General features: G+C 41.2%; 1 protein-coding gene across 1 annotated transcript in view; it reads left to right on the forward strand.

Moving 5' to 3' along the window:
• The first annotated feature begins 1,192 nt into the window (after positions 1-1,192).
• The window catches only part of NPY5R (neuropeptide Y receptor Y5), a 40,796-nt gene continuing 23,883 nt past the window's right edge, over positions 1,193-18,105 (forward strand). The window contains exon 1 of the mRNA XM_018566270.1: positions 1,193-1,290. The gene's annotated coding sequence lies outside the window, so the exon portion shown is untranslated. The remainder of the gene's footprint in view (positions 1,291-18,105) is intronic.

An 18,105-nucleotide genomic window follows, 5' to 3' on the forward strand; every position in this document is an offset into this window, starting at 1 on the left:
ACATGCCTCTCTTATCACTGTTGGACAATCATCTGTCACATTAATGTTTTCCTTTTTATTTTTATTTCTGGCTGCATGAAATTTCAGTCCCTAGTCTGATCATTACCGTTCAATCGCCCTGGTGAGCATTTCCATGAAGGCAACAATTAAACCGCAGATGTCTTTACCATGAAGGGCAGTTGAAAGAGGAGAAAACAATCCAATTTCACCCCTAAATCTCAAGAATCTATTTTGCAAAATCTAATGAAAGTATTGATCTGCAAGATCATTGTTCCATAAGATGTGTTTATGTTTTCTATTTATACCATGTTCTTTTCAATTCATTAGTTATGTACGTCATCTATACATAATGTCCAAGGATTATTTGTTTTTTATTATTGAAGACAATATTTGGATATACATTCCAGGAATCTCAAAGTATGAATGCCGATGTTCCAGATTCCTCTCTCTCTAGTCTCATAGCAGCATCCATCCATCAAATGATTATAAGCTGTCAGGATAATTTGAGAGAAGAATAAGGATGAGCTACACGGTGTTCATAGAGGGCTGATCGTTGTAAAAACAAGTAGCAGGGGCAGATCTGAGAGCTCGATTATACACCCAAACCACACAATAGCAATGCCATACCTGCCAGTTGCCTTTTTGCTGCCAGACGGTTGTATGTCATATGTCATAACTTCATCTCATGTAGCCTTTGCGGTGATCTGACATGCTATATGATCATTGCGGTAGACAGGTAATATTTTCAGGCTGATGATCACTTGCCTTAGTTTGTAACATGGTAATGAATTACATTGAGGCCAGCTTATTTGTATGAAAGTTTACAGATACAATGTAGCCCAGAGTGAAAACAATAAATGCATTGAGCCACCAGGTGGCAGTGACCCTCAAAACATACTACAGGGACCTATACACCGCTTGGCAATTCAAACTTCCACACACTACAAAGCTGCTGCCAGCTGAAGCTGTATGTCCCTGTGCTTTTAGATCTAACAGCCTTTTCCCCGGATTGCTAAGTAGCACACCTCAAGCAGGTAATATACAAGTGATGGGTTTGATGTTTGCTATGCATTCTGTATCAGGTAGCAGAGCAGACTGTCTGATGTTGTTAACGTGATGTGGAGTTTAGCTTTAAGGGGTGTAGCTTCATCTTCCACAATCTTTACAGTGTCAGTGACAAAAATAACTGGAGCTATGCCCCATCCTCTCTCTTTCTCTCTCTTCATCCACATGTATTGTCCATCTCTCAACATTATTTGCACAAGGAGCTATAACTGAAATCTGAGCTAGGTACAGTAACATTTCCTTTATTTGTTTCTCCTTTTCTGATTTTTAGATGACTGCTTTTAACTCTGTTTCATTCACTCTCACTGTGTGAAATGTGTTTACACTCTGCATACTTTTTTTATAGAAAGATAAATTACATTTCTCTATGATAGTTATGTCTAAAGGGTGTACTTTGGTAAAGATACCCTGTGACAGACGCGCACTGACTCACATTCATATACCTTCGGGATGCATAGTGAGATTGGATGTTGTGAAATTGGATGTTGTGTTTACATAAGTAATTACTTTTTATATTTGCATAACAGCATCCAAGAGATTTTGTACTCAGCACTTTTGTCTGTGTGCAGGATTAGTGCACATTAAATGAAAATATTGGCTTTTGGTGAACAGTGTTTGGCTGTCAGGCACCTGTAGATTGATTAACTTTAACGCAAGCCTGTGCTCCCTTCAAACAGCCAATCAAGTTCAGGGGAACTTAAAAATTCAACCTGAATGGGTTTCTAAAGGGAACCTAGGCTGCGGATTAACTTTCTCCTTTAAACCTGACATGAGTATCAGAGGTCAGTCTTTGCAGTCATTATATGATCTCTGAAAGATCTTTCATTTGAAAGATATTTCTGTACAGAAGCAAGCACCAGGCATGTTTATTTCAGACACCACTGGATCGGTCTTGGGGAAAACAAAAACTATGAGCCAAAAACTTCCATGGCTTATTGCAATTTTTCTACAGATTGGTAAACCAGGTATATCCGATGCAATTTACAGAACTTTAAAATGAAGACATATATATGTTACAATTATACTTGGCGATCTAGCACTGCTGGATAATTATATGTCAATTATTCAACTATAATGTTATTTAACAAAAGCATCATAATTATGTTAACTAGAAAAAAGAGCTGCCATTTAGATGCTAAAGTTATGCTTACTATGTATATTGGTTTTGTTCTCCAGACGTTTAGTTAATACAACCTCATCTGGGTAAATTTAAGACCATCTCTATGCTATCCTCCACTTGAAGTATAATCACCCCACATTGTCCTGGATGGTTATAGCAATAGTTTTTTCAATTACCATAAGGTTCTACAAACGACTTTGTCTAAATTGAACCTGCAGTGTGTTGCATTCCACAGCAGTAAAATGATACAGCCAAAGCAGTGTTTGAGTTGTCAACTACTTATTCATTCATGTAGAGTGTACAAAACTCATCTCAAAGAGCCATTGGAGGAATGACGTGGTTCCAGGGAACAAAATAAGCATCTTTGCAAACACCTTGCTTCACAGCCATCAGGCATATTTAATAAGGCAAGCAAGGAGCAGGAAGAATTTCTAATGTGAAGGAACCCATATCATACACTGTATCCCATTAAAGGAGAGACTTCACAAATGTTTTTGCATCACAGTAATACATTAATAGACCACTGCATTTTAAAGAAAACATATCAGCTTGTCAGTATGTCTGAAAAAGTATAACCAGCTTAGAAAAGTCACTAAGAATTTAGGATTTACAAGACCGGGGCTGCAGAGCAATACATTAGTAACATCATTATTTAAAAAAAAAAAAAAAGCAACAGCTGTTTTGACAGTGTATGTCTTTTTTATTATATCGTTATACATTTATGAAAAGAACCATAATCTATTATGTTTTAGAAATAGACATGTGCTCTTTAAGGATATGAAATCATTTGCAGTTAAAGACCTCTAAAATTAAGCTTTACTCCATTTTTTATTTTGCCGTTGTAATTCTTATGGACATATTTTTCTATGAAGGTTGTAATAAACTTCTTTCAGTTCTTATTTAGTAAAGGTAGGAAGTGCTTTTTGATTTATTTGTTAAAACAAAGCACAATGTTCCTGTATAGTGCAATAATCACTAAGAACCAATCAGAACGCTTCTAGCAGTGGGTTTCTGAACATCAGCATGGCTCCACTGTTTTATCAACTACTTCATTGCTACATATCTCTTCTTATAGCCCTACTATCTGTCCTCCTCACAGTACAATAATATGCTGTTTTGAGGCATAACTCAGTTTACATTCTTCGCATACAAAACTCTATAATTTTCCATTAAACCACAATAGTCACTTATCAGGTGTTAGGGTCACTTGTCAAGTCAGGTGTCAGAGTGGTGGGTGGTGGTCTGGTGTGTTGGGTGATGCCCACAAAGCCTCAATATCAAGTGACAGGAGGTGGCCTGGCATATTGTGTGATGCCCCAAAGATTTTATATCAAGTGGTGGTTGGCAGTCTGGCATATTGGGCAACATCTACAAAGTTTCAATATCAATATTGTATGCCAATCTTCACCAAAACAGATGGGAGCGCACATGAATTAGGGACATTTTTGGCTAACTAAATGGCATTGAGTGGGAACTTGAGTGACGTTAAAAAAAACACCTTATTTTTACTTTTAATTGCAATGTTAGTGCTTTTTACTAAGACCTAATTAACTGTAGATGTCTATTTACCTATAATGAGACATTTTAAGAGGACATTTAAATAGGCCAAACAGAGGGCCGAGACAGAAAAGAGGGTAGGCGGCGTAACAAAAGTATCTAGTGACTCGGACAGCTGGCTCTGACAACTAAAAAGTGACTGGTTTGATAGATTGTTGATGGGGACAGCCATGGCTTGCTGAATAGCTGACTGAAGTTTGAAGGAAGGTAAATACAGTTTTATATGTGGAGCATGAAGTAAATGAGGTATGTCCTAAAATGTACACCATACAATAACTAGTGGGTGTGGCTTGCAAGCAAAATATTTCGGTGGCTAATGGATAGTGTTTGGCTTTGGTTAAGAACTGTGGAAATATTCCCCAAGATATTTCATCCTTATACTGTATATTAAGCATGTAATAATAAGGAAACAGGCTTTGTGGTAATAACATTCTTTGATGATTTAATTGATGATCTTTGCATGGATGGTGAAATTAAGCCACACATATCTTTGCAGTGTACCAGTCTGTACTTGCTGTGTGTATTTGAAGAAGAGATACTGTGTATAACCATTGCAAATGCTCACTGGGGACAAGTTGGCTGACCAGTTGGAAAATACTTCATTCTGCATGGTTTACATAAGAAGTGACTTCTTAAGTCTGCTGAGAAAAGGTGTTGTGCAAGACTTTAGTTTAGATTTTTGCATGAGCACTAGGGAGGGCTTGTAACCAATTTTGGAAAGGCACATGAAAGACAAATTTTTACATTGTAGAAGTACTGTATGCACACACATTTTACTGTATATACACACTTTGTTTATTTACACTTTGAAATGCACTTTGATGAAAAAAAGAAGAGCCCTGCAGGGTACTTGGGGTAGTTTTTGTGATTGTATTGGAGTTGGCATTCCAACAGTTGGTTTAGAATATGTATATGGTGTAGGGAACTAGTCTCAATGTAGAGACAAACTCGCAGTCTCTTCAACAAAAATGCCAGCTAATTCCAGACAGCAATCAATTGACAAAAAGGTTACAGGCATCCAGCCCAAAAATTTAATTGTCATAAACAAATAAAAGTCAGCTCCACTGAGCCTTAAGGTGGCTATACACTTTACAACCCTTGCAAGACTTTTGTCTTGCGAGGGTTGTAAAGTACTTTAAAAAATGTACGATCTGCCCATCTTGGACAGGCAGATCGTACTTGCAAGCATCGCAAGCCCGCCCCCCTGAGGGGCGGGCTTCCGATGACTGCAAATGGGCAGTGTGCGCACACCAGCCTGTTCGGCAGTTGTCGAACATGCAGGCCACTAACTCGCCTAGAATCGTACGATTCTCGGCGGGTTTTCTAGCATGCTGGTTCGACGGAAGACGTGCGACCGTACAGTAGAAACGGTTGCATGCCTTCCATACACTGCACGATTCCTGTACGAGAATCGTGCTGTGTATGGGCACCTTTACTGGGTATTAGCGATAGTCCTCTGAGCTGGGTCCGTTATCCTCTATGGGAACAGTTACAGTCCATCCACAGAACCCTGTCCTGCTGACAGGCTTGGCTCCAAACACAGAGCTTGCTGCATTCAGCACACTGTGGGGTTGATTTACTAACCTTATAAACACGCCACGAACAAGTATACACCTCTGTAGTGTGTTCCCTCCCAGCATGATCTATTGGTGGAATCTAGACACCTTTGTAGTGTGTACACACCCAGCAGGTGTGTTGTGCAAAGCCAAGCATGAATTGCAAGGTGATGTTGTGTAAATTAGCTCTACATTGTGTTGCTTGCGTTGATGAATGCAGGAATGTAAATGCATGAGCTAACCATTTTTGTCTAAACTGTGAAGCAGCATTATATATGCATCATGTGCATGATTTTTCCATATATGGCATTAGTGGAAATATGCTTTTAGAGACTTTTTGGTTGATAAATACGTTTTGCTGTGTAAAAATCACACGCACCTAGTGCGTGCGTCTGTTTAGGTTAGTAAATCACCCCCTGTCTCTCCCTGCACTGAGACACACACTTCCCCAGCTAGGTGCAGCTGCACACTAATGAAGTCCTGTGCAGTCTTCACTAAACTACGGTCCATGGAACTAGGAGTCTGCCCCACCCAGAGCTCTATCACACTCCTAGTAACACCAGCCCCAGGATTTGTTTTACCAATACAAGGTAAAGAGCTATTTTTCTTTACCTCCATCTATGTTGGCATTACCTTAGATGATGAATCTAAGGATCCGTGGAGAAATGTATCTACCATCTATCACTTTTCCTGCCAACCTGGCAGGTTTTCCTGGCACCATTTTACAATGGGTATGAAGAGATATATGTGATTGAATAAACAATATTCCTTTGTATACCTTTTTTGTTTGTGTTTATATTTGAAATATCCTAACTATTTAATTACAGAGATGTTACAAAAGTGAAAACCTAGAGATATATATTGTTTATATGTTATGAATCGACACATCCTGAGAGGTTCAGAGGGCAAAGAGGCATAAATATGTGAATAGTTAATGGGCATTCCTGATACCTAGGTCTAGGGCTGCAACAACTAATCGACATAATCGATTATAATCGATTATTGAAAAAGTTGTCAACTTTTTCAATAATCGATTAATCGAACTTAATAATCGGCTAACTAATCGATTTTGAAAATAATCGTTAGCTGCAGCTCTACCTAGGTCTGGTTTTCCCTTTATACTTTAATTGTGGAAATATACTGACACGGAGAGAGAGAAAATGTTTTCCCAATTTTTCTCAGGTAGAAAACATTTGTTTAAGCAAGACTAATGGTTTCAGCAGTTGTGCTTTCTATCTATTTTTAGCTAGACATTTAGACGCTGTCACTTTTTCTTTGTCAAAACCTACATTGGTGAGTATATATATGATTCATATATAAAATAAAATTTGTGTTAATTGTTACATTTTTGTTTTTCATATTTCAGTAAACAGGTATAAGTACTACCATATAGCCCACTGGTGCCCAACCTGTGGCCCAAGGGCCGTAGGTGGCTCTTTGGCACTTATCTTGTGGCCCGTAGGCTCCAGCAGCCTGTAGTCAGTGTTTTCCTTACCTATGTGCTTGCTTGATGCTAGTAAGGGAGAAATATTAGTCAGACTAACTTCTTCTACTTAAAGCTAAACTCCAGGTATAAATATGTATGTATACTTACATTAGACCATTTTGTAATGCCTGGTATTTTCATGAATACATACTAGGTGTTCTATAATTGAACGAGGGTTGGTGACATAACAGCACTGCCCCTTGTCCACTCAGAGAATGTCTAGTAGTCATTCATAAAAATACTAGGTGTTTGCTGAATGGCCTCTGTGCTGAGCAAATGAGCGACCCTCTACTGTGTTTTCACAGTAGAGGGGAAGTCGCTCAGCACAACTGGACTTCAGCTTTAAATGGTTTGATGTATTTCTTTCAAACCTTGTTACCTTTTTCGGGGGCTGCTCATTCCCTTTTGTCTTTTTGTGATAGATATTTCTGTTATAAACATCATATGTGACACCAGTAAGTTTTTGAGCTGTATGAAGCACACATGTAAATGTATTGAATTGCATTGGGAGGGAGTGTTGGCTACTTTACAACACACACAGTTACCATGGGGAACAAAAATGGCCAACCTCCAGAAGGAAGTACAGTGTCAGCACCAACTCAGAGATGATTTTAGGATCTACAGCTGAGTGACATTTTTAAGTTAGATTTTGTTAATAGTTAAGGTACTTGAATGCATTTTTAAGACATACCTCTTGAGTTTAGTGCCACTTTCAGATTCTAAAATGAGAGAGACGTCACCAACACTCCAGGAATGTGAAACAATCAGCTAAGGTGTCACTATGTTACACTGAGGAAGGGACTCTGTAAGGCCCCAAAACATTGGATTGGATCATTTATGTATTATTTCACATTCCCTCACTTGCGATTTCTGCATGGTGCCATTCATTGCTGTTACTGCAATCACTGCTTGATTATTCTGGTATTGTCATAGTCACTGATGGTTTTAAGTAGAGTTACATGCGCAGAACACTAGATTAACTACTTCATATCTGTAATTACCCTGTAAGCATTAAGAGTATCTGGCTACCCTTTGCTTAGACCGGAACATAAACCATCCCTGATCCCTGTGCCAAAAACAAGTGAATTCAAGATTTCAGTGCTGTTGCTGCCAATAACTGATTGGGGTGTTAGAATATTGCATACCAGCATAGTTGCATTTCACAGTCTAAAAAAGTCTCAGAGTTTAATAAACCTGAATAGCATTCTCTATAACGGCCATATACTGTACCTCCTTGTACCTCTCCTATTTTGCCATATATAAATTATATTCACCCTGCACTTAAAACACTAACTTTCCTTCCCATACCCAGCATCCATATACAGTATAAAGAGTATCTCTACTCCCCCACCCCAACAACCACATTTGCAACACCTCTTTTCAACTTCCCACCTTCACTTCCTCAGGAAGAACAGCAGCTGATGAACCTTCTGACAGGAGAGTGTGATGCCAGCGCTTTACATAGTGCACATTCACATCAGCCGCTGCCCTCAAGGAGCTTACAATCTAAGGTCCCTATCTCACATACATACATATGAGGGCCAATTTAGACATTAACCTACCAGCATGTCTTTGGAGTGTGGGAGAAAACTGGAGGAAACCCACGCAAGCACAGGGAGAACATGGCCAGGATTTGAACCTGGGACCCTTAATGCTGCATGGCAGAAGCACTAACCACTACGCCACTGTGCTGCCCAAATTTAATGGCTGGCCCTGCTGTTAGCGGTGTTGATGGGTAATGTCCTGGAATGCTGGGGGCAGATAAAGCTGGAAGCTATGATATACTGACAATGTCTGCCACTAGATCCAAGAGGCTTATGAGGAAGTGCTACATGCATGTAAAGAGGGGAAGATGTTAATATGCAGCAGCTGAGCACCACCCTGAGACCCTAGGCTAGAGCCTATTGACAAATGTAGCTCATGCTATACATACTGTATACACACTAAACAGAAGTTTTATGTATAATTGCAACTTGTCACATTTCTACTTGTAAGATGCAGGGCACCAACGAATAAATTTAATAGCTGTCTCTGTTGCTAATGCTATTGATGGGTAATGTACTATAATGCTGGGGACAAATATTATCTGAAATTCAAGCAGCAGGTAAAAAAAAAAAAAAAAAATTGTTTGCAACTTAAATGTATTCAGTTGCCGGCTGAAATCCATTGTTTACATCATGCTGCTGGTTGGCGGTTAGATTCCGCGGTCAGCAGCAGAATGTAAACAATGGGGAGCTATAGCCAGCTTGCTGTTGATTATTGCAATAGTCAATAGCAGGCTGGCTATTGTGCCAGCCCACTGAGCAGAGGAGTGGGCCTGAGATCTGCCAGGCCACAGTGGGTCTGCCAGGCCACAGTGCTTGGATTAAGGGTCTGGTTGGGTCTCAGGTCCGCTCCTCTGCTCAGTGGGTGGGGTTTCAATAGCCAGCCTGTTATTGGCTATTGTAATGTGCAATAGCATGCTGGCTATTGAAACTCCACCCACCAAGCAGAGGAGCGGACCTGAGACCCAACCAGACCCTTAATCCAAACACTGTGGCCTGGCAGAGCCAGGGGGGGGGGGGGATTGTTACCCCTACTCATTCACCAAAGAGTTATGTCAAAAGTAAATAAACAGGTAAAAAAAAAAATTGTCAATCACGTCATCCAGCTATGTTGTCTGGCTTCAATCACAATGAACAACGCCCGCTGACTCGCCGAAAACAACACTCGACTGATGACCCAAGTGCTGGCGATTAACTCCCACTGAACTCCCGCTGCAAAATTTGTTTTCATGCCATGACAGCTCACTGTCCTCAAATGGAAAGAGAACAAATGGGCGATGCAAGTCCCACAACGTCAGGAGACTTGCACCGACGATGTGTCTACATGCCATTTCAGGTCAGTGAGCTGTCATGGCATGAAAACAAATGGGTGGAGATAGTGAACAGAATGACTGAGCCAAATGCTGCTCGACTGCATTCGGCAATTTACTCTCTGCTGTTCGGCCTCTTTGAGAATAGGGGTGAACAACAGGGACTGAACTGCCGAACATTCACCTCAGCCAATCCAGATGTTGCATCAGCTGAGGTGAACAGGTTCTTCCCTTCGGTTCGGCCAAACGTGCTAAACCGAAGAGAGGCGAAGTGAGCCGAATGCAGCCGATGTACGGCTCAAAATAGCCTTACAGGGCTGCAGTGAATGGCCAAACAGGCTTCAGCTTACTTCATTTTGGTTAAGTTATTAATTTGGCAGCTTAGTGAATAACTCCCTAAATTAATCTGGGAAACAAAAATCACTATTAGGAGGAAGTTGGAAAAAGGCATTGGATGCTTGATAAATCTGCCCCAAAGGAGGGTTATTCACAAAAGAGCCGAAGGATCCAGCCATAGCTCCGGCTGATCCTTCGGTTCACTTCAGCCTCTGGTGTACTTCGGTTCAGTTAACCGAAGGACTGCTGTACGAGCTATTCACTATAGCCCATACAGCAGCAGAAGGCAGGCGAACGACTCAGCTGAGCCGAACGCATATGCTTCAGTTCGCCCCGCTTCTCAGCCGAAGCGGGGCGAACGGTCTGCCGAAGCAGACCGTTTATACTGTAAACAACATCAACTGGGCGGATCCAGCCAAGATGTCACGGCTGACTCGGCCCAGTTGTTGTGCTGTAATGACAGATCAGCTTCCTCAAATGACCTGGGAACGCTGATCTGTCATTAAACAATAACAGCTGGGCAGAGCCGGCCGTGATGTCACCGCTAGCCCCGCCCAATTGTTTATATTTTGCCGGCATCTGTCAGATTCTTCATTCTGTGGCGGAGGTTAATTGTGTGTGGTTTGGTCTGCGGGTGTCCAGTTTTTAAAAAATGATTTTTTATATATTTATAATTTTTTTATCCTCGTCGACAACGCTGGACGTGATTGAACCTGGATTACGCAGATGGATCAATTTTTTTTTGTTTGGGGGTGGGGGGGGGATATTAAAGGACTGGTCAAAAATCCTTTGTTTTGTTTTTTTTTCAAATAAAGGATTTTTCAAAAGTCTGGTCTTTTTTTAACTTTTTAACCCTTTCCTGCCATCACATACCTGTGCTCGGATTAAGGGTCTGGTTGGGAGTTTTAGGGGGGACCCCACATTTTTCCCCACTTTTGGGGGTGGGGTTCCTCCTTAAAATTCCTACCAGACCTCAAGGGCCTGGTATGACTTGGGGGGGAACCCCATGCACTTTTTTAAAAATGTTTAACTTGGGGTTCCTCCTAAAATTCCTACCAGACCTAAAGGGCCTGGTATGACTTTAGGGGGGAACCCCACACTTTTTTTCTTTATTTTTTTAAATGGGGTCCCTCCTACCTTTCCTACCAGACCTAAAGGGTCTGGTATGGTTTAAATGGAGGACCCCAAGCTTTTTTTTTTCTTTTTCTTTAACCACTTGAAGATCCGGGCATTACACCCCCTTCCTGGCCGGTCCATTTTTCAGTATTCAGCGCCGCAGTACTTTGACGTTTATTCAGTTATACCATACTGTACTGAAATTAATTTTATTCATTTTTTTGGGACAGATAGAGCTTTCTTTTGGTGGTATTTTATCACCACTGGGGTTTTTATTTTTTACTATATAACAAAAAAAGTATCCTCAATTTTGAGAAAAACCTGTTGACCTATGAAATGCTATAAAACATCCAGACGACTTACTTGATCATCCACATCCGACCCAAAAGTTGGATGAGCCTCTTGGTCCATATGGAACTTGGAGGCAATTTTTGGAATGAAGCCCAGTATTGGGGACATTACCACTCTGTCCTCCATTAAGCACTGCTATCTCCAAGACCCTCCTTGCAGACAATATCACAACCAGAAAAGCTGTTTCCAGAGTAAGATGAAGAGCCTCCATCAAATGTCTCTGATGCCAAAAAGTCCAGAACAACAGGTAAGTCCCATTTGGGAGATAGTAACTTTCTAGGTGGCTTTACTCTCAATACTGCCTTGAAGAATTTTACGAATAGCGGGTTCACGTCCCACCATAGTCCTGTGAAGGCCAAAATTGCTCTTGCATGTCCTTTCAAGGTACTAAAGCTTAGGTTTATGTCAAGCCCCCTTTGTAGAAAGTCCAAAACATGACTAACTTGAGGAAACTCTGGAGAAAACATTGAAGAGCTGAGAACTCCTGAAATTTGCACCATACTCTATTATAAGTTTTATTTGTGCTGCTCTTTCTGGAATTAAGCAGGGTATTTATTACATTGTCTGAACACCCCAGACTCTTCAGATTTTTCCTTTCAAGATCCATTCTATCAGACAGAGCTTCTCGTGTCGTGGATGGATCAACGGACCCAGAGAGTCCCTCATTATTGGCAGGGGAAAGGGACCTCCTGACACTAACTGATGGAGAAGAGGGTACCAGGGAAGCCTGGGCTAATTCGGGATCAGTGTCAAGATTGTGACTCTCTCCCTGTGGAGTCTATTCAGAAAACCGATGATGAGTGGCACTGGGGGAAAGGCTTAGGCAGTGCAAAATGTCTACTCCGCTGTCAGCACATCCGTGGCTACTGCCTGTAGACACAGTAGTCTGGAGTAAAATATTGGTAACTTTGCATTCGCTGGAGATGCAAATAAGTGTATCTGTGGCCAAAATGACCATTCTGTCAACTTCTGAAAGACTAGAGGTGACAGGGACCACTCGTTGTTGTCCAGACAAGACCTTGACAGATAATCGACTTGAGGATTGGAGCAACTCAGAACATACATGGCTGAAAGATGGAGCAGGTTGACTTGAGCCTATGCCATAATCGGGGCTACCTTTGAGAGAAGCCTCTGGCTGCAAGTCCCCCCTTGTTTTTTTATATAGGCAACTTCTGTAGTATTGTCCATCTGTAACAGGACCAAGTTCCCTTTGGATAAGTTCTTTCGAAAGCTATCGCTCCCCATCCAATTTTGCCAGGATCTGTTGTTTACAATCCAATCCATTGGTAGGAGGAAGTGGCAGCAATAAAGATTGAGCTCCTGGAGCAACCACCAAAGACTTTGGTTCAGCGATGAACTGATAGAATCTTTTGGTCTAAATGTTCTGATCAACAGCGGCACAGAAAATCTGTTTGGAACCGTTGAGACTGCTGCTTTCATGGTACCAATGATCTGTAAGCACTAAAGGGCTGAAAGGGAGGTTGCGATAAGGCTATAGACAGTCTTTGTTGAATGACCATAATCTTCTCGAGGAAGAGAAACTGAGCGTCTGGCCATATTTATACTTGCCCCCAAATACACCACATCTTGAGTGGGCGTAACAATAGGCATCTTTCAAGTCTCTAGAGAGCAGCCAATCCCTTGGCTGAAGGATTTTAGTGTCATTTGCAGGCACTCTATTTTGAAGTGTTCTTTCTTTATATACTTGTTTAGCACTATCAAATCTATCACCGGTCTCCAATCTCCATTTTTTCTGTTCTAAGAATAGTCTCTTCTGAAGCTACCAGCTGCCAAGCCAGAATTTTAGTTGCTGTGAACAGCAGATGAGGAACTGCCATGAGTGGCCCTTCGAAATAGTGTATAACATCCACAGGTCTTTGATGTTGTCCACCCAAACTTGCTGTAATCTGGCCTGCTTGACTCCATCTTGGCAAACCTGGGCTGACAAACCCTCAAAAAGACTTTTTAGAATCTTTAGCTGTCATTTGCGCAGATATCCTGAAGCGGGAATTTCTCTGACTCAAGATCCTCCTGTCCTGTGGAATAAATCTGGATTTTCTGTGGCTTTAGAAATTGCAGCTTCCAACTTGTTTCCAAAAAGGTACTGGCCTTCAAAGGGTATCTTACACGGCATCTCATTAAGGCCGCATACACCACAGGAGACTCATGAAGATTCTTCACATCTTCTTTCTTAAAGTGATATAGTTTGGAAAATCAGTTACAAAATATGGACTTCCAGTCCACTTGACTCCACTCTTCTAAGATAGTCTCTTTGATCTCCTCTATAAGAAGGAAAGTATAAACTTTCTACTTAATGTGATTAAAGTATCTCCTCTTCTTTTCTGGTTTCCTAACCTCATCTTCCCATAGTAGTGCCTGCTTTACTGCTTTCAGAAAAGATTGAACTATTGCAAAATCGATTCCTTCAAGAGGGTCTTCCTCACTCTCGGAGGCGCGACTCTCCGAACCTGACATAGGATCCTGCCGCTGGGCTTCAGGATGCACACAGTTGACGCTGATTGCCGATTTCCTGACTTAAAACTACCTCCTGTACATTTGAATGTGCATTCGCTACAAAATCCTTTTAGCAAATCTTGGAATGCTTACTTCATGAGCAAAATAATTAGCAAATTGTCTGTATCCTTATTTTTAGTTGCCTCATTAAAGGAGCTCTCACGTGTTTCTCGGTAGGGCTAGGTTGTGACAAACTCAACACTGATCTGAATGTGGCTGTTGATAATGATATGAATCTTAATTGCTATAATGTCCATGATGCTCCACTGAAAGGAACCTATCCTGCTTTAATCCATAGCGACTGCAGGAAAAATATCTCTCTCTGGAAAGAGATCTGTGTCTTGACAAAGAGGATGAATTGCGTCTGCCCCTAAGTGGCCTCGAGCTCTCTCAGACCGATCTGGATGGACTATGAAGTAAAAAACATAAGCCGATTACCATGCTATTCACAAGAAGGGCATCCACATTGCAGGCAGTCGATTACCTTCTCTGCAGACGGTTGTCTTTGGGAGCGGTTGGCTTGTCAGATGACATTCTGCAAGTAAAACAACCATCCATTGAGATATAAGACAACTAACAACGTGAGGCGACGTAGGGTCACAACACATCACGGCAGACCTAGCTGAGGCTGGTATGGCATGGGCTCAAAATAGGGACCACAGAATGCAGAGCGGCAGTGAATTCCCCCCAAAAGGCAAGGGCATGGTCCACCACCCAATGACAGCCTCAGGTTTTAAAAGATTCCGTTGATACAAGCCTCCTCCTCTGGTGACATTGGTGGCCTACCACGCACGTGCCACCACTACCCCTATGGCCAATCACTGAGACAGTGAGACAGGTAAGAAAGTGCTCTACACCCCCAGCAACCAGGAAGGGAGATTTGGAAGGTGCCTGCTAGCAAAAGAATGCATTGTCTGTGTTCCATCCGCCCCCTACCGAGCCACAGTTTGAATAATATGCTGTGTGACACTCTGGGGACAAGGTGTGTCGTGTGTGTGTGTCCGAGCCAGGCTTTACCAGGCATACATGTCTCTCGGACCAGCAGTGAGGCTCCTCTACCACATTCCTTTAGAATGACCCAAAGGACTGCACCCTGAAGAGCACGAGGAGCAAACAGGGTGGACGCCAAGAATTTACCCCACCCAGAAAAGCGAACTGCCGCACTTCCTATGAGACCTCTAAGGGAGGGGGGAAAAAAGAGGGCTAGATGCTGGGAATGGTTCAGATTTATGACTTACAACTCTATCAGATTAGAGGGGGCAGAGCCCATACCCATTTGTGTGCTGACATGGAGCTTTTAGAGAAAGCTTTTTTTAGTTTTACATATTGGACAGGAAATGAAGAGAAATCTCCCCAATAGGACACAGATGGCAAAAAATCTGATGGGGTTATAAACATCTTTTACTCTAAAACAAAAAAAAGTTTTTGAAGTGGACATTTGTAAGAAAGTTATTGTTGTGGAAGAGCCCAGTGCTATTTACGTTGATGTTCTAAAGTGCTAAATGACAGTTTTGTTTGCCATAACTCTGCCTCAGCCTCACTTACTAACCCTGCTATTGCAATATGCAATTATGCTTCTACAGACATCAAATACATCTTCAGCTTGATGTCTCCAAAGTGCACTATCTCTGAGGGCTTGTTCACACCATATACAGTGCGTTCACACCATATACAGTGCATTAGCTGCTGGAACGCACACCCCCTCCCACCCTTGAATGCAAAAAGCCGGCTGAGATGCGAGACAGTGCTTTCCAGCCGCTAACCGCGCTGGAACTCACTGTATATGGTGTGAACAAGCCCTAATGCTTGGATGGCTGCTGTCTACTGTACAACTCTTATCTTCATTGACACTGAATACTTCACACACTGATTTGCTTCTCGTGCTGCAGCTAATACGTTCCAGATCCCGTACAATGTAGGGCTCATGTTATGTAAGGGAGGAGAGGCGGCCAGGGGGAGGGGAGTAGCTTGATTTGCTGCGCCTGTGTGTTTGTCAGGACACATACAGCTTACTTGCACATGCAAGGGTGACTACATAGGACTTTGCTTGACAAAGGAGTCGCTCTAAAACAGGATATCAGGGCCAGTGCTCAGGAGAACAGCTGATTCTGCAGGAAACTAAAACTTTTAAACATCAAGAAGCAGCATCCATTGTAAGTGATTTCTCCAGCATTTGAAATAGCTTAAACTCCTTTTGACTTTAACCAGTTGACATCCGCGGTGTTAAACCCCCTTCCCATCCAGGCCATTTTTCAGTATTCAGCGCTGCGGTACTTTAACTGACATTTATTCCGTCATGCAGCGCTGATTTAATGTTTCAAATTATTTCAATTTGTACTAAGTCATTGAGCTAAATATTCCCAGAATTTTTCAATAGTCTGAATTCACCTTTTTCATTTTCTGTAATGGACTGAACTATCCACGGTGTTATAGGCAGACAATCCATACTGGTAATGTGATCATTTAATGCTGTTACTTAGCTTTAGGTCTACAGAGGAGATTATTTTCTTATATATAAATGAGATGAATAAAGTGAATTGTAAGTCAAATGAATGTTATTTTATCAGCTTTGTAAAAACTGATTTTATATAATAAGGGATTAGCTATAATGGCGTATTTAACAGATTAGCACAAAGAGCAGCAGTGAAAACAATAAAATATATTTTAATACTTTTTGTGTTTAACTAAAAAAAAGTGTAAGCTGATTCTATGTTGGCTGCTGTGGGTTTCTGACTACTGTTATCTTTAATAGGTAAAGCATTTTGGGAAACATGTATACAAACTGTAGAAAAATAGGCGTGTTAATCATAGCAACAAATCATACTTTATTTACCTTTCCAACACACAGCATAGAACTGCAGCTGGAATCCTATGCGCAACTGGAGTACTTTTTTCCTCACATTCTTTAAAACATCTCAGTGGTCCTCAATATCCACTAACTTCATTATATTTGCAGATCTTGTTATGGTTATATTGGAAATTGATGCTAATATATGCTACAGGTGGCCTTATTCAGTAAGGCAATGCAAAGTGGAATAGCAATATTTAAAAATGCATTATTCCCTGGTGGCCAATGTGATTTCAGTTTACTGTAGTCAGTGGAGTAAGCTGCTGTGGGTAATTGCACATTCCAAAGTAATTGTGCATTTTAATTTTACTGCCTTATAGAGATATGACTGAATTGCTCTTAGATTTATTAAATAGAGGCACTCAGCTTTCCTAGTTTGATTTTGCCCAGACAGACCATAATTGTTTACCTTGTACTGAGCCCATTAATGAGGTGCTTGTCTACTCCCTCTGCTACCAACTCCATAGGCATAAATATACATACTTCCTGAAAGATCTCTGAGATCTACAGAACCATTAAATTACTAGGCACGTAATAAGATAGCAGCTAACAAACCAATGCCTGCCATGTACCTTCTATGATGAGGTGGCTTTTTTAAATCCCATAATCCTTCCTTAACCTTCAGGCTTTGGCACATCCTAATAGGTACATGCCTGTGTTACCTGCCAAATGAAAAATATTGTGAGGGATATAGTGTACAGTGTTACAGTGTAGTAACATTTAGTAACATACAGTATATAAGTCAAGACAGATAGCAGCACAAAAATAAATTGGAATAGGTCAAGGTCACATTGGGGCAACAATCAACTAAATCATGCATGCAAACAGATAGCCTATGTGGATTTTCATCAATGGAGCCACATAGGCACACATATTTTGATGGCCACAGTAACACCTTTCTATAAGAATCACCAATTTGTTTTTAAAAATGACCCTTCCCTGTTACCTATTTCTAACATTGTTTAGAATTTTGTAATAGTGTGTACATAAATCTATATGAGATGATTCTTAGTACTGATAATGGAAAAAAATGTTACCAAAAATGAAACAGGTAAAATCTGCCTTTGCCTGTGTCATTTTAAGCATGTTCTTACTGTGCATAATGCTAATTAACTGAAACCTTTGGCTTTTCCTGGACTGTCTTTGACCTACTGCTCCTAGTGTTCCTTACATTTTACCTCCTAGCTAGTGTAAAATGTAACCATGCAGTGCTTCCCCCCACCCACAAACTCCATGGGTTAAATACATGTTGTGCCTAGGGGTGATAAATAAGTATTCTTTACTCCCCCCCCCCCTCCCCCT

This window comes from Nanorana parkeri, unplaced genomic scaffold, assembly GCF_000935625.1.
Source record: "Nanorana parkeri isolate BGI_ZX_2015 unplaced genomic scaffold, ASM93562v1 scaffold930, whole genome shotgun sequence".
Classification (NCBI taxonomy): domain Eukaryota; kingdom Metazoa; phylum Chordata; class Amphibia; order Anura; family Dicroglossidae; genus Nanorana; species Nanorana parkeri.